We start from the raw sequence: 14,062 nt of genomic DNA, 5'->3' as shown, positions 1-14,062 counted from the left end.
CTCTCTCTCTCTCCCTCCCTCCCTCCCTCCCTCCCTCCCTCTCTTTCTCTCCTTTTGTGTAAGCACATGAAGACTTAGTTTTCCAAGAATTGATGCCTTCTAGGTTTTGGAATTATAACTCTCAGAACTCCATGCCAGCATTACCAAAACTTGCGTCTGGCTAGGACCAACAAATATGTTCTGTATTTATAAATGCTAGGCTATAGTAGTTTGTTACTGTCCTGGCCAAATCATCTGGGAATGGTGGCGGACCCCAAAACTAGATCAAAAGGAGTTGGAAAATGTTAATCCTGCCCAAGAATTCTACCACTTCAGCAGATGCTACCTTTGAAACTTACTTTCAAAGGAAATAATGTTCTGGATCAGAGCCATTGTGTCAAGCTGGGAAGGAACAACACTTGCTTAGTTGGAATCAAGCCCTTATAGTTGGAATCAAGCCCTTATAAAATTAATTTCCCCAATCAGCTTCCTGCTGGACAGCTCCCCTTCTAACCTGAAAGTAATTATTTTTGACTTCTAGGGCTGCTCCTGGTTAAGTGTCTAGGCAGCAAGAGTGACAGTAATGACATATATTGTTCTTCAAAGAGGACAGGCATGGGTGAACTATCTCTTTCTAAACTGCAGACATGATTATTCCAAAGAAGCACCAATATTTCTCATCAATACTCTGGCAAGTTCCATCCTCCTTGGAAGTCATTGAAATGTCTACCCATGCCGAAACACAAATCCTACGTATTACTGTGAAAACTACAAGAAAGTTTACCTCAGTGAATATTATGTGCTGCTGTATTTAAATGAAGTATGCAACTTTTTCAATATATATTATGGTTATATTGTGGATTACATGTAAAAATTCTGGTTAAGATTTTGTTATAGTTTCTTTTCTCAAAACATTGAAAGCATTTTCCACCCACCAACCCTCTTAAAGAAGGATGAGCTTGTGGCTTAGGGTGGATTTTGGCTCCTAAGAAAATTCTTACCCATTTACCAATCTTCTGGGAGAAACAGGCTAGTGGACTAGGAGGGCCACTTAATGTGGTCTTAATAAAGAATTGCATCACTATGCTCCAATATGCTCCAACACTGGAAGTTCTAAAGAAGATGTTGGATAACTATTTGTCTGAAGTGGTGTAGGGTTTCCTGCCTAAGCAGGGGGTTGGACTAGAAGACCTCCAAGATCCCTTCCAACTCTATTATTCTATTCTATTCACTAAAATTCAGCTACCCCAAAGGGTTTAAATAGTGAACCATTTTTTTAAAAAAAATTCAGCCCAAACTAGCAGAAAAGATGATACAGATCTGTATCATATATCTAATTCAGGTGTTTCAATCTTCTTTAACAACACAACATGTTTTACAGGAAATTGGGCAAACAAGAGTGATTGAAGGGGCAAGTTGAAAAGAAATAACTATTTACTCAATGAGTTTGAACCTCCAGGGCTAGATGAATAGCATCCAAGGGTATTGGAACAACAAAGTGATAGGATGGCTATGAAAATAACAATGATGATCATCACAAATAACCACAAATTTAAAGGGGGAAAAGAAAGACCTGAGGAAATATTGCCAGTTAATCTGATACCAATATTTGGAAAGATTCTAGATGTAACAGTAGAGATTTGTCTGGGGACTTGAAAATACAGTAACTATTAGGTCAGCATAGATTTGTTACCAGACTAATTTCGCCTCATATTTTGACTGGGTAATGCTTTAATAAAAAAAAAATCAAATGAATTTCCCCCCCAAATCAGCTGACTTTAATGAATAACTGTAATGGGGGAAGGAATAACCTTGATGAACCGAAGGAAGAGCCACTACAACAGTCAGGTGAAAGAAAATGGAGTCATGGTTAGAACTTTAATCTGCATAAACATCTCAGGCAAGACTCTCCCTATTTCTCAGGAAAATAAAGGGAGGGAAGGGGAAGTACATAATTTCAGACTGTTGCTATAACAGAGGTAATAAAAGTAGTATTAGCATTCGTACCATCTTGAAAAGCTGCCAATAACATAGACCTGAAAAGCTGCCAATAATTGAACTCATGTGAATATTTTGCTCTTAGCATTAGCAGGGAATATTGGATGTGGTGCAGATGCAGGTGAGGCTGATAATGTAGTCTATATCCCCTCCACATTACTGAAAAACATTACCTGAAAGTTTGATTGACCAAAGCTATGGTGGAAGGTGAGAGGTCTCCAAAATCTATAGAGCTGTCTCTGGAGATAACCATGGAATGTGGGAGAGTGTGACTTAGAATGTACAAAGGAGTAAAGAAGAAGTGAGGAAAAAATCAGAGTGTTGTATGAAAAGGTATTAATAGTAATAGCACTTAGACTTATAAACTGCTTTACAGTGCTTTACAGCCCTCTCTAAGTGGTTTTACAGAGTCAGCATATTGCCCCCAACAATTTGGGTCCTTATTTTACCCACCTTGGAAGGATGGAAGGCTGAGTCAACCTTGAGCCTGGTAGGATTTGAACTGCAGGCAGCCGGCAATCAGTAGAAGTAGCCTGCAGTACTGCACTCTAACCACTGCACCACGGAGGCTCTCAAGTTAATCTCTCAATGGAATGAATAGAAAATAGAGGTAGGGAAAGAAAATGTGGGAGCTGCAAGGAACACTTATGGGACACAATGTCACTAAGTAATATGAAAATATGAGAAAGAAATATTTGGTAGAATAGTAAACCAATATATAGAAACTTAATCCATTATTTGGATGACAAAAATAACAGAATTGCAAGGGATGTTGGAGGTCTTCTAGTCCAACCCCATGCTCAGGTAGGAAACCTTATACCATTTCAAATCGTTGTCCAATCACTTATTAAAAACCTCCAATGCTGGAGCACCAACAATTTCTGGAGGCAAGTTGTTCCATTGATTAATTGTTCTAACTATAAGGCATTTTCTCCTTATTTCTAGGTTGCTTCTCCCCTTGGTTAGTTTCCATTAGGTGCTTCTTGACTTCCCTTTAGGGAAGAATAGGTTTGGAGAATAGGTTGACCCCCTTCTTCTTTGTGGCAGCCCCTTAAATATTGGAATACTGCTATTATGTTACCCCTAGTCCCTTATTTCACTTCACTAGATATACCCAATTCCAGCAACTGTTATATGTTTCAGCCTCCAGCCCCTAATCATCTTTGTTGCTCTTCTTTGCACTCTTTCTAAAGTCTCAACATCTTTTTATATTGTGGCAACCATATAAAAAAGATACATATAAAATGCATATTAAAGAGACACTGTTATGAAATATTGGATGAGAGAAAGAGATTGTATAATTATCCATAAAGGAAAGGATAGATGCAAAGAATGTAGTTAACACAGAACTGTTAAAAGAGGAGAAAATTTGATTTTAATTAATATTTTTTTTAAATGTTTTTGAAATAGATGAAGTGGGCTCAGTAGAATGACTAGAATTAAGAACAAAGGCATGGAAATGATTTGGGATGAAAAGTGAGAGAATGCTAGAGGAGTTTTGAGATATTTGCATGGGAATATAGTGGTATCTCAAAGAATGGAGCTGGAAGTATCCATGAAAAAGTGATCTAAAGGAAGTGAAACATGTTTTCAGAATGTTGAAAAATTGTTAGATGTAAATTGTGTAATTAGCAAAAGGTTAAAATATTAGTGTTGTTTTCTTATGACATGCCTATGTGATTTATTTAATGCATAGAGCAGGGGCGTCAAACTCGCATCATCATGGCGGCATCATGTGATATATTGCGACTTTCCCCCCCTTTGCTAAATTGGCCATTGGCGTGGCCAGTGCGTGATACATCTGGCCTGCGGGTCGTGAGTTTGGCAGCCCTGACATAGAGAGACTGATTTTGTCCCTGACAACTAGAAGATGCAGTTTTTCCAAAGAGACAAGTGCTTGTAGTAAGAATAAATGCAAAAACTACAGGTAGATTAGTTAGCACAGGGAAGGCATTTGGCAGAATAGTGACTGAAAGGCTATGAAATGGGACAGGAAAATTTAGGAAGCACTGTACACATTTATGCCAGCAGAGGACTCAAATCAGACTTTATTTCATTAGCAAATCACTGAGAAATGTATGAATGTGATAAAGAAATTTCATCTTTAGCGTTAGAATCACCCAACTAGCAGCTCATTCCAGAATGTTCTGGACCCCCTGAAGGATCAGCTCCAGGTTTGAAGCCTTAAAGACAAAATAAACTCAATCCAGAAAGCAGAGCAGGTATAGGCCCAACTTCTTAAGACATATTGCACAATTAACAAACAAGAGTCTCTGTGAGCAAATCAAAGGTGGGTTTCAGCAAGTTCTTATCAGTTCTAGAGAACCAGTAGCGGAAATTGTGAGTAGTTCGGAGAACCGGTAAATACCACCTCTGACTGGCCCCGCCCCATCTATTCCCGAGTCCCAGCTGATCAGGAGGAAATGGGGATCTTGCAGTATCCTTCCCCTGGAGTGGGGAAGACTGGAGATTTTACAGTATCCTTCCCCTGCCACGCCCACCAAGCCATGCCACGCCCACCAAGCCACGCCCACAGAACCGGTAGTAAAAAAATTTAATCCCACCACTGGAGCAAATCCTTACACAAAATGAGGGTGTTACCAGTAAAAAGGAACTGTGGATAGATGATCTGGTGCCCAATAATGAAGGCTCAAAAATGGCTTCAACAGTTTTCAACTTTTAGCAGCTACTGGTAGAATATTACTTGTCCATTGGGTTCAGTCCTTGCTCCTTGACTAGTCTGATCTCTCTTGTATCTGGTGTTTTTTTTAAGAAATTGCCTTGAATTCCACTTTTGTTTTTTGTTTTGCCTTTGTTGTTAAATCCAAATCACAGGCTGCTTTCTGACCTGGCTTATAATTGACTTTGGATGCTTGGCTTATCTGAGACCCCTCCCCATCCTGCTTTGTTTCTGATTGAGAGCTCTTTTGTTCTGCAGCATAGACAGTCCTGAAGAAGGGTAATGAGGCTTCTCATTACCCTTCTAAGAAACTTTCTTAGAGTATCTCCTTTGCATAGCAAGATGGTTTGATGAAGACATAAGCAGCCTCTTTCAGACTGAGTAGGGCTGCTCTTAGCTTTTGAGTGATGTGCTAAGACTGCATTCCAAAGTCAACAAGTAAATAAGATAAGGCCATGATAAAAAACTGCAGGATAAAAGCTGGGTCTGATTAAATATAATTAAAATTAAATATGGTTGATATGGTTACTTCCTATGTATTTAATCATCTAACCCTTCAAGATTAGTATTTGCTTTTTGGCCTCTCGGCTCAAGACTTGTTGGCGGGGGCAGCTGTGCACTCTTAAGTCAAGCTTATGTACAATTTCCAAGTGGGATGTAATCCAGGACTCTCATACTTGTATGATTTTAACAACTCTATGAGTGTCCAGAAAAAAATCCAAATGGTCTGGATGATTTCCAATCTGGAACTGATCCAGTCCAAGCATTTCTAGGAAAAATAGTTTTATGTTAAGTATTATTTTTAATCCTTAAATAATACTGAAATCAAAATAAAGGTTTACAGGGTGGTTTAAGGACCAGCATTGCATTTCTCTCTGACGTTCAGATCTGAGAGTCTATACAGAAGGAAGGGCTGCATTTCCAGATACCAAATAAGTTATCAAGAGGTGTGTTGCTTGAGTTTTTTTTTTATTTAATTTTGTCATAACAGTATACATAAACATTGTCATAAGTAAAAAACATATCATGAATATATATATATATATATATATATATATATATATATATATATATATATATATATATATATATATATATATATATATATATATATGTCTTTGGTTGTTCAGGTTTTCTCCCGTGTAAAATTGTAAGTGTCTTGGCGACGTTTCGACGAAGTCTCATTCGTCATCTTCAGGCTTCAACCGTGCTTCTGGGAGCAATGTGTGATCGCAGCTGTTTCTTCCTTTTAACTGCTAGTGGGGGTTTGAACTGATTGGGTGGGAGCTTGGCTGTGCTCTGATTGGATGGGGTTTTTCTGTGCTCTGATTGGCTGGGGGTGTGTCCTGTGTTGGTGGGGGCTTGGTTGTGCTCAGTCTAGTCTGTGCTGCAGGGGGATTTGAGCTGGTGAGCTGCATAGCTGTTGTTTGGCTTTGTGGTCGTGCTACATCTTCATAGTGGGTGTCAGTCTGCTGCATGAATGGATTGGAGGGGTTTGAAATGGCTAATGTTGCAGCTGCGGTCTGGCTTCTGGTCCTTGGTCGTGCTTCATGATCAGTGTGGGTTTGGGTCTGCTTTCTGGGTGGATGTGCGGTGGTGACATCCTGTGTGGACCTTGTGAGTGTGGGTCTGGTGTCATTCCTCGTGTTAGGGACTCGTTTGTCAATAAGGGCGGGTTTCAAATGGCTGGTAGGCGGAGGTGTCATCTCGTTTGTTCATGCTGTGTGGGCGTTTTCTATCTCAATGGCTTCTCTGATTATTCTGTTGTTAAAGTGTTCAGTTTTGGCGATAGTTCTGGTCTTTTTAAAGTCAATATCATGTCCTGTGACTTTAAAGTGTTGGACCAGGGAAGAAGTTGGTTCCTCTTTTTTGAATGAGTTCTTGTGTTCTTCAATGAGTGCACTTATTCTTCTGTTGGTTTGTCCAATGTATGTGGTGGGGCAGGCGGTGCATGGGATTTCATATACTCCTTGATTTTCTAACTCAATTTTGTCTTTGGGGTTTCTTAGGATGGTGGATATTTTTCTGTTTGTGCAGAATGCTGTCTTGATGTTGTGTTTGTGGAGGATCTTGCTGATTCTGTCTGTGGTGCCTTTTATATATGGGAGGAGGGCTGTGCCATTTTCTTGTTCTCTGTCTTGGATTTTAGTGGGGGGTTCTTTTTGGATTAGTTTGGTAATCTTATTTCTTTGGAATCCATTGGATGTTAGTACGTTAGTGAGAGTGTCTAGTTCGGTTTTTAGGTGTTGTTCATCAGCTAAGCATTTTGTTCTGGAGATGAGTGTCTTGGCTACGGAGTTGATCTGTGCTGGGTGGTGGTGTGAGAGTGCGTGCAGATAGCGGTTTGTGTGTGTTTTCTTCTGGTAGATGGTGTGTCCTAGGGAGCCATTGGGTTTCCTGTAGATTAAGACATCTAGGAAGGGAAGTTGGTTGTTAGCCTCTGTTTCCATGGTGAACTGTATTTTGGGGTGTAGGCTATTGAGGTGTGTGAGGAAGTTGTCAAGTTTTTCTTTCCCGTGTGGCCAGATTATGAAGGTGTCGTCTACATATCTGAGCCAGAGTTTGGGTTTGTGATCAGATTTTTCTAGAGCTTGGGTTTCAAAGTGTTCCATGTAGAGATTGGCAATGACAGGTGAGAGGGGTGATCCCATGGGTGCTCCTTCTACTTGTTTGTATTTTTGTCCATTATAGATGAAGTATGTGTTGGATAGGCAGTGGTTGGTCAGATCTAGGATGTGCTTGGGGGGGTTATATTTGTTTTGGATAGCTGTCAAGGCTTCTTTGATTGGCACTTGGGTGAAGAGGGATATGACATCAAAGCTCACGGTAGGTCGCTGGGCTGTAAGTTTTGTTTCTTTATGATCTCTATGAACTGGAATGAGTTTTTACGTGAGGTGATGGATTCTGCATAGGGCTGTAGTTGTTTGGCGAGAAATTTGGCTAGGTTTTGTAGAGGTGAGCCTATGGAGCTGACTATGGGTCTGAGTGGGGTTCCTTCTTTGTGTATCTTGGGGAGGCCATAGAGCTTAGGGCATCTGGATGATTTCTCTCTGGGAATGATTCTTTGTTGGATTTCTTCGCTGATGGGGAGGCTTTTATTTTGGATCTAGTGGTTTTTCGAGGTAGGTGGTGGGGTCTGTGTTTAGGGGCTTGTATGCAGGGTCTTGGAGTAGGTTGGTTAATTTGGTTTGGTAGTCAGATGTGTTCATAACCACCGTGGCGTTGCCCTTGTCTGCTGGTAGGATTATTATGCTGGTATCTTTTTTCAGGTTAAGTAGTGCTGTCTGTTCCTCTTTGGGTAAGTTGCTTTTGGGTGGCTTGCTGGTGCAGAGGATGTTGGAGATCTCGAGTCTGATTTTGTTAGCGTCATCGGGGTTGATTTTGGTCAGGCTGGTTTCAACTCCGCATATAATGGTCTCAGTGGGGATGTATTTGGGAGTGACTGCAAAGTTGAATCCTTTGGAAAGGACATCGGTTTCAGCTTTGGTGAGGATCCTATCTGAGATGTTATGCACTGTTTGTTTCATGTGTTGCTGTGAGGGTGGAGGGGTTTGTTTCTGGCGTTCTTGTAGTCTTCGGAGTTTGTTGGTGTGCGTGTCTGTCTTGAGGGTGGTCTGTGTTTCGGCCCTCCAGACGGCAAGTTGTTTGGATTTGTCCCAAAGTGCAGGGTGCATCTTGTTGCTGAGTTTGAGGTGAAGTGTGAGGAGATCTTTGTTGATTTGATCTAGGAGGAATCTTTTTGTGTGAAGTTCATTTCTGATTAAGGCCAATTCTGTTCTTTTTAGGATGCTTGGTGGCTGCAGAGTTGGAGTGGAATTTCAATTGGAAGCATTTGGGGATTAAATTTTGATCGCGGCAGTTTCATAGGAATGCGAGGTCACATAAAATGGAAGCTCTTTGGACTTCTAGTTTTCATAGGTCCTGGTCAGATGGTGGATTTCTCCCGTAGAGGTGCAATATTTGTTTTCTGAGGTTTTCACGGTGTTTGTATATAGGTCTTTGGTTGTTGGGTTTTCTCCGTGTAAAATTGGAAGTGTCTTGGCGACGTTTCGACGAAGTCTCATTCGTCATCTTCAGGCTTCAACCGTGCTTCTGGGAGCAATGTGTGATCGCAGCTGTTTCTTCCTTTTAACTGCTAGTGGGGTTTGAACTGATTGGGTGGGAGCTTGGCTGTGCTCTGATTGGATGGGGTTTTTCTGTGCTCTGATTGGCTGGGGTGTGTCCTGTGTTGATGGGGGCTTGGTTGTGCTCAGTCTAGTCTGTGCTGCAGGGGATTTGAGCTGGTGAGCTGCATAGCTGTTGTTTGGCTTTGTGGTCGTGCTACATCTTCATAGTGGGTGTCAGTCTGCTGCATGAATGGATTGGAGGGGTTTGTTTCATGTGTTGCTGTGAGGATGGAGGGGTTTGTTTCTGGCGTTTTTGTAGTCTTCGGAGTTTGTTGGTGTGCGTGTCTGTCTTGAGGGTGGTCTGTGTTTCGGCTCTCCAGACGGCAAGTTGTTTGGATTTGTCCCAAAGTGCAGGGTGCATCTTGTTGCTGAGTTTGAGGTGAAGTGTGAGGAGATCTTTGTTGATTTGATCTAGGAGGAATCTTTTGTGTGAAGTTCATTTCTGATTAAGGCCAATTCTGTTCTTTTTAGGATGCTTGGTGGCTGCAGAGTTGGAGTGGAATTTCAATTGGAAGCATTTGGGGATTAAATTTTGATCGCGGCAGTTTCATAGGAATGCGAGGTCACATAAAATGGAAGCTCTTTGGACTTCTAGTTTTCATAGGTCCTGGTCAGATGGTGGATTTCTCCCGTAGAGGTGCAATATTTGTTTTCTGAGGTTTTCACGGTGTTTGTATATAGGTCTTTGGTTGTTCGGGTTTTCTCCCGTAGAGGTGCAATATTTGTTTTCTGAGGTTTTCACGGTGTTTGTATATAGGTCTTTGGTTGTTCGGGTTTTTCTGTGCTCTGATTGGCTGGGGTGTGTCCTGTGTTGATGGGGGCTTGGTTGTGCTCAGTCTAGTCTGTGCTGCAGGGGATTTGAGCTGGTGAGCTGCATAGCTGTTGTTTGGCTTTGTGGTCGTGCTACATCTTCATAGTGGGTGTCAGTCTGCTGCATGTATGGATTGGAGGGTTTGAAATGGCTAATGTTGCAGCTGCGGTCTGGCTTCTGGTCCTTGGTCGTGCTTCCTGATCAGTGTGGGTTTGGGTCTGCTTTCTGGGTGGATGTATGGTGGGACATCTTGTGTGGACCTTGTGAGTGTGGGTCTGGTGTCATTCCTCGTGTTAGGGACTCGTTTGTCAATAAGGGCAGGTTTCCAAATGGCTGGTAGGCGGGAGGTGTCATCTCGTTTGTTCATGCTGTGTGGGCGTTTTTCTATCTCAATGGCTTCTCTGATTATTCTGTTGTTAAAGTGTTCAGTTTTGGCGATAGTTCTGGTCTTTTTAAAGTCAATATCAATTTCAAACCCCTCCAATCCATTCATGCAGCAGACTGACACCCACTATGAAGATGTAGCACGACCACAAAGCCAAACAACAGCTATGCAGCTCACCAGCTCAAATCCCCCTGCAGCACAGACTAGACTGAGCACAACCAAGCCCCCACCAACACAGGACACACCCCCATCCAATCAGAGCACAGAAAAACCCCCATCCAATCAGAGCACAGCCAAGCTCCCACCCAATCAGTTCAAACCCCCACTAGCAGTTAAAAGGAAGAAACAGCTGCGATCACACATTGCTCCAGAACAAGCTGAAGCCTGAAGATGACGTAATGAGACTTAAACGTCCGCCAAGACACTTCCAATTTTACACGGAGAAAACCGAACAACCAAAGACATATATATATATATATATATATATATATATATATATATATATATATATATATATATATATATATATATATATATATATATATATATATATATATATATATATATATATATATATATATATATATGTAAAGAATATGCATTAGCTATATTAGTTAGATATAATAAAGGGAACAATAGGACAGGAACGGTAGGCACTTATCCATTTTAAAAGAGTAAATAGGAGGCTGGGTGAAACCAATGGAATAGAAAACAGATAGGAATGTATTCAGTAAAATCTGAAAACTTGCTCATGTTTAGAACAATTGCTACCAATAAATATTCAATGCACCAAAATTGCTGGGTGAATAAAGTAGCTTCATATTACTGTTGAGTCTAAAGCCCGTTTCAGTTTCATTGTACATCCCACTTTTCAGAGTCATTCTGTGGATAAAGTGCCGTAATCACACTTAAATCAAGCTGTATTTAAAGTCAAATCTTTTACATATCCAACTTTCATTGTGAGTCAGAATTATCTTATCACAGCCTTGATACTTCAAGAGAATCAATCAAATGGGTTTCCCCACCAGGACTTAGAAGCCCATGGAAAAGCAGGAATGTGAATGTGAATGTGAATTATAGTTTCAGAATGAATTGAACGTGATGGCGTGCATTAGCTCAATAGTTCTCATTGTTATGAGCAAAAAACGGACTCAGATGTTTGTGGAATAAGTTGCCTCACTCGTCAAATATCAAGTGGCAACCCAGCTCGTTTTAATTCAAGCATAATATTTGCATATTGTGTTCCTTCCGATGCTCATTTATGAACAGAGCTTATATCTATGTGACAGGTTATAAAAGTTACTTCTTAATGAACATTTTCAAAATAAAAACAAATGGGATGGGATGGGAAAAAATGACAATGAATGTATGTTTAATTCAGGCTTTGGGTGCTGACCTGTTTTCATACTTTTTCTTTGCTCCGGAATGTATTTGTTAATACATTGGGCTGTCAGTTTCTAGTTTCAATCACATTTGTAGAAAACAAGAGAGGAAGCTTTTTTTTTTCTTCCAAAGGAGAAATCTGATTCTGAAATGACACTCAAGATACAAGAGATTGGAACACTGAGAGGGCAAGAAAAAAAAATCTGGCTTTGACCATAGAACAAGCATTCAGTTGTAGAAGCCAAATTCCACGTTCCTCAGGTTTCTTTTGCAAGGCAGCAGAAGCAGTAGCAGCAGCAGCAAAAAACAATCAGATTGGCACTGCCTCTTTGGAACTATAATTACAGGTAATCCTCGACTTATGACCACGACTGAGTCCAAAATGTCTGTTGCTAAGTGAGACATTTGTTAAGGGAGTTTTGCCCCATTTTGACTTTTCTGCATCCTAATATCGTTATAAACATATTGTGTTTCCTCCCTTATGTCTGGTATCAGTTCCCCAATATTTAGTTCTTGGAATTATAACCATATATGGAATATAACATGCTAAACAATGTATACGCAGCTCATACGTGGCAGAAACGTATATAAAGCCACACTGGAAATCCCCTGACTTTGTTCAGACCCTCAGCTTTGTTCTGTACCCTGAACCTGCGCATTAATAAACCCTTCCTTCCCAGGAGCTGGCTTGTGTCTTGTCTTTTTACAACAGCTAAGTAAATCACTGCGGTTGTTAAGTTAGTGACATCGTTGTAAAGTGAATCTGGCTTCCCCATTGACTTTGCTTGTCAGAAAGTCGCAAAAGCGGATCACATGACCCCGGGACAATGCAATCTTTGTAAATATGAGTCAGTTGCTGAGTGTCTGGATTTTTATCACATGACTCAGAGGTGGAATTCGAATTTTTTTACTACCGGTTCTGTGAGTGTGGCTTGGCTGTGGTGTGGCTTGGTGGGCGTGGCAGGGGAAGGATATTGCAAAATCACCATTCCCTCCCCACTCCTGGGGGAAGGATATTGCAAAATCTCCATTCCCACCCTACTGTGAGGCCAGCCAGAGGTAGTATTTGCCAGTTCTCTGAACTACTCAAAATTGCCACTACCGGTTCTCCAGAACCTGTCAGAACCTGCTGGATTTCACTCCTGACGTGACTGCGGAGATGCTGCAACAGTTGTACGTGGGGTAACGTCATAAGTCACTTTTTTTAGTAATGTTGTAACTTTGAATAGTCACTAAACGAACTGTTTGTTGTAAGTTGAGAACTACCTGTACTGAACAATTATAATAGAGGATACATTTAAAAAAAAAAAGTAAAAAGACACATGCTGTAGGTGACATGTTTTTATCTATTGTGAGATAAAAAGATTCTCCCAACCCTGGTTCAATATTTAAGGAAGCTAATAGGATTCTTTTGATTTTTGTAGGGCTTTCCCCCTCAAATTAGCAAAGTTTGTACTTTTCCTTCAAAGGAATGCCAAGACAGGATATAATAGCCAGGTTGCCAAACTCTGGATCACAATTAGACAGCCATCAAATGCCATCAACTTCTTTGCTGTTGCTTCATGATTATCCTGGATTTGGTTGCCCAGATTTGGTAACTCTAGAACTCAGCTGAAGGCATCTTTGAAGAAATATTTTCATTGTCCTTCCTCTCTACCTCTTTATGGCCCCTGTACTGGTTCAAGAAAATGAAGAAAGGAGGGCCTTCCCCCATAGTTACTTAGTTGCTTCTGGATGCATCGAAAGAAAACTCCCATTATTTCCATTCTGAGTGATGGAATAATAGTTCCAAACGTCTGTACAATGTGAAGAAATTGTTGCTCATTTATTAGATTCTTGTCTTGTTTTCTATGGTACAAATGCTCTCAAAGCTATTTCCGAGCAAGCTTCCTAGGTACGTGTCTTCACCAGCAAACTTTCAGACATGAGTGCAAAGGAAACTGAATGTTGCCAGCAATGACAAGGTCACCCACTTCGTACTATGTTTATTTTAAAGGGAAACTGATTTATTTCCCACATACAACCACACCTATATATGGCGCAACAGCATTAGCTTGATTCTCATACACTCAGGATTACATGACATGGAGAAGCAACAACTCAGGAAACAGAGGGGGAGTGGTGGAAAAGGTTCTTTAGTAGGCCCATAGATAGCACATGAATAGGCATGCTAATTATAAATAACCCAAGAAAGAAAGGTTGGAGAGAATGACAGATACCAAATTTGGATGAGAAGGTGGCCCTAAAAAACCCAAGAGTTTGATACTTTGTTCAATTCCAAGGAAAACACACTGCAAGTGCAAAACAAAAGAATATAAATGGGTAAAACTAAATATTTTCAAAGAGAGAGAACAAGAATAAAATATACTTACCTGTCCTAGAGAAGATGGATGGCAAAAGAACTTAAATTTCCCAGCTGTTGGGCAAGATTATTGTGTGCAAGTAGAATCTTGAATTTAGACTCAAATTTTATGCAAGGCAAAAACACTTAATTAAAAATAGAGCTGCAATTATCCAGTGGTTACATTCACTCTTAACTCTTAGGTAGTAATATTTCCTTCCCCTTTAGACCTTAGACCTTCATTAAATCTGGCTTTGAGACTAAATAATCCTTCTTCAGGGAAAAGCAATGGAAAACATTTTATATCTTGCAGTAGCAA

At 40.5% G+C, this 14,062-nt stretch overlaps 1 protein-coding gene across 1 annotated transcript in view; it reads right to left on the bottom strand.

Annotated features, from left to right (window-relative positions):
- CYGB (cytoglobin) overlaps nt 1-13,790 on the bottom strand; it is an 85,508-nt gene extending 71,718 nt beyond the window's left edge. Inside the window, exon 1 of the mRNA XM_058168932.1 lies at nt 13,775-13,790. The gene's annotated coding sequence lies outside the window, so the exon portion shown is untranslated. The remainder of the gene's footprint in view (nt 1-13,774) is intronic.
- Nucleotides 13,791-14,062: the final 272 nt, after the last annotated feature.

The sequence above is a fragment of the Ahaetulla prasina genome, chromosome 2 (assembly GCF_028640845.1).
Source record: "Ahaetulla prasina isolate Xishuangbanna chromosome 2, ASM2864084v1, whole genome shotgun sequence".
In the NCBI taxonomy this organism is placed as follows: domain Eukaryota; kingdom Metazoa; phylum Chordata; class Lepidosauria; order Squamata; family Colubridae; genus Ahaetulla; species Ahaetulla prasina.
Note: the sequence above shows the minus strand (reverse complement) of the source record. Positions and strands in the feature narration are given on the sequence as shown.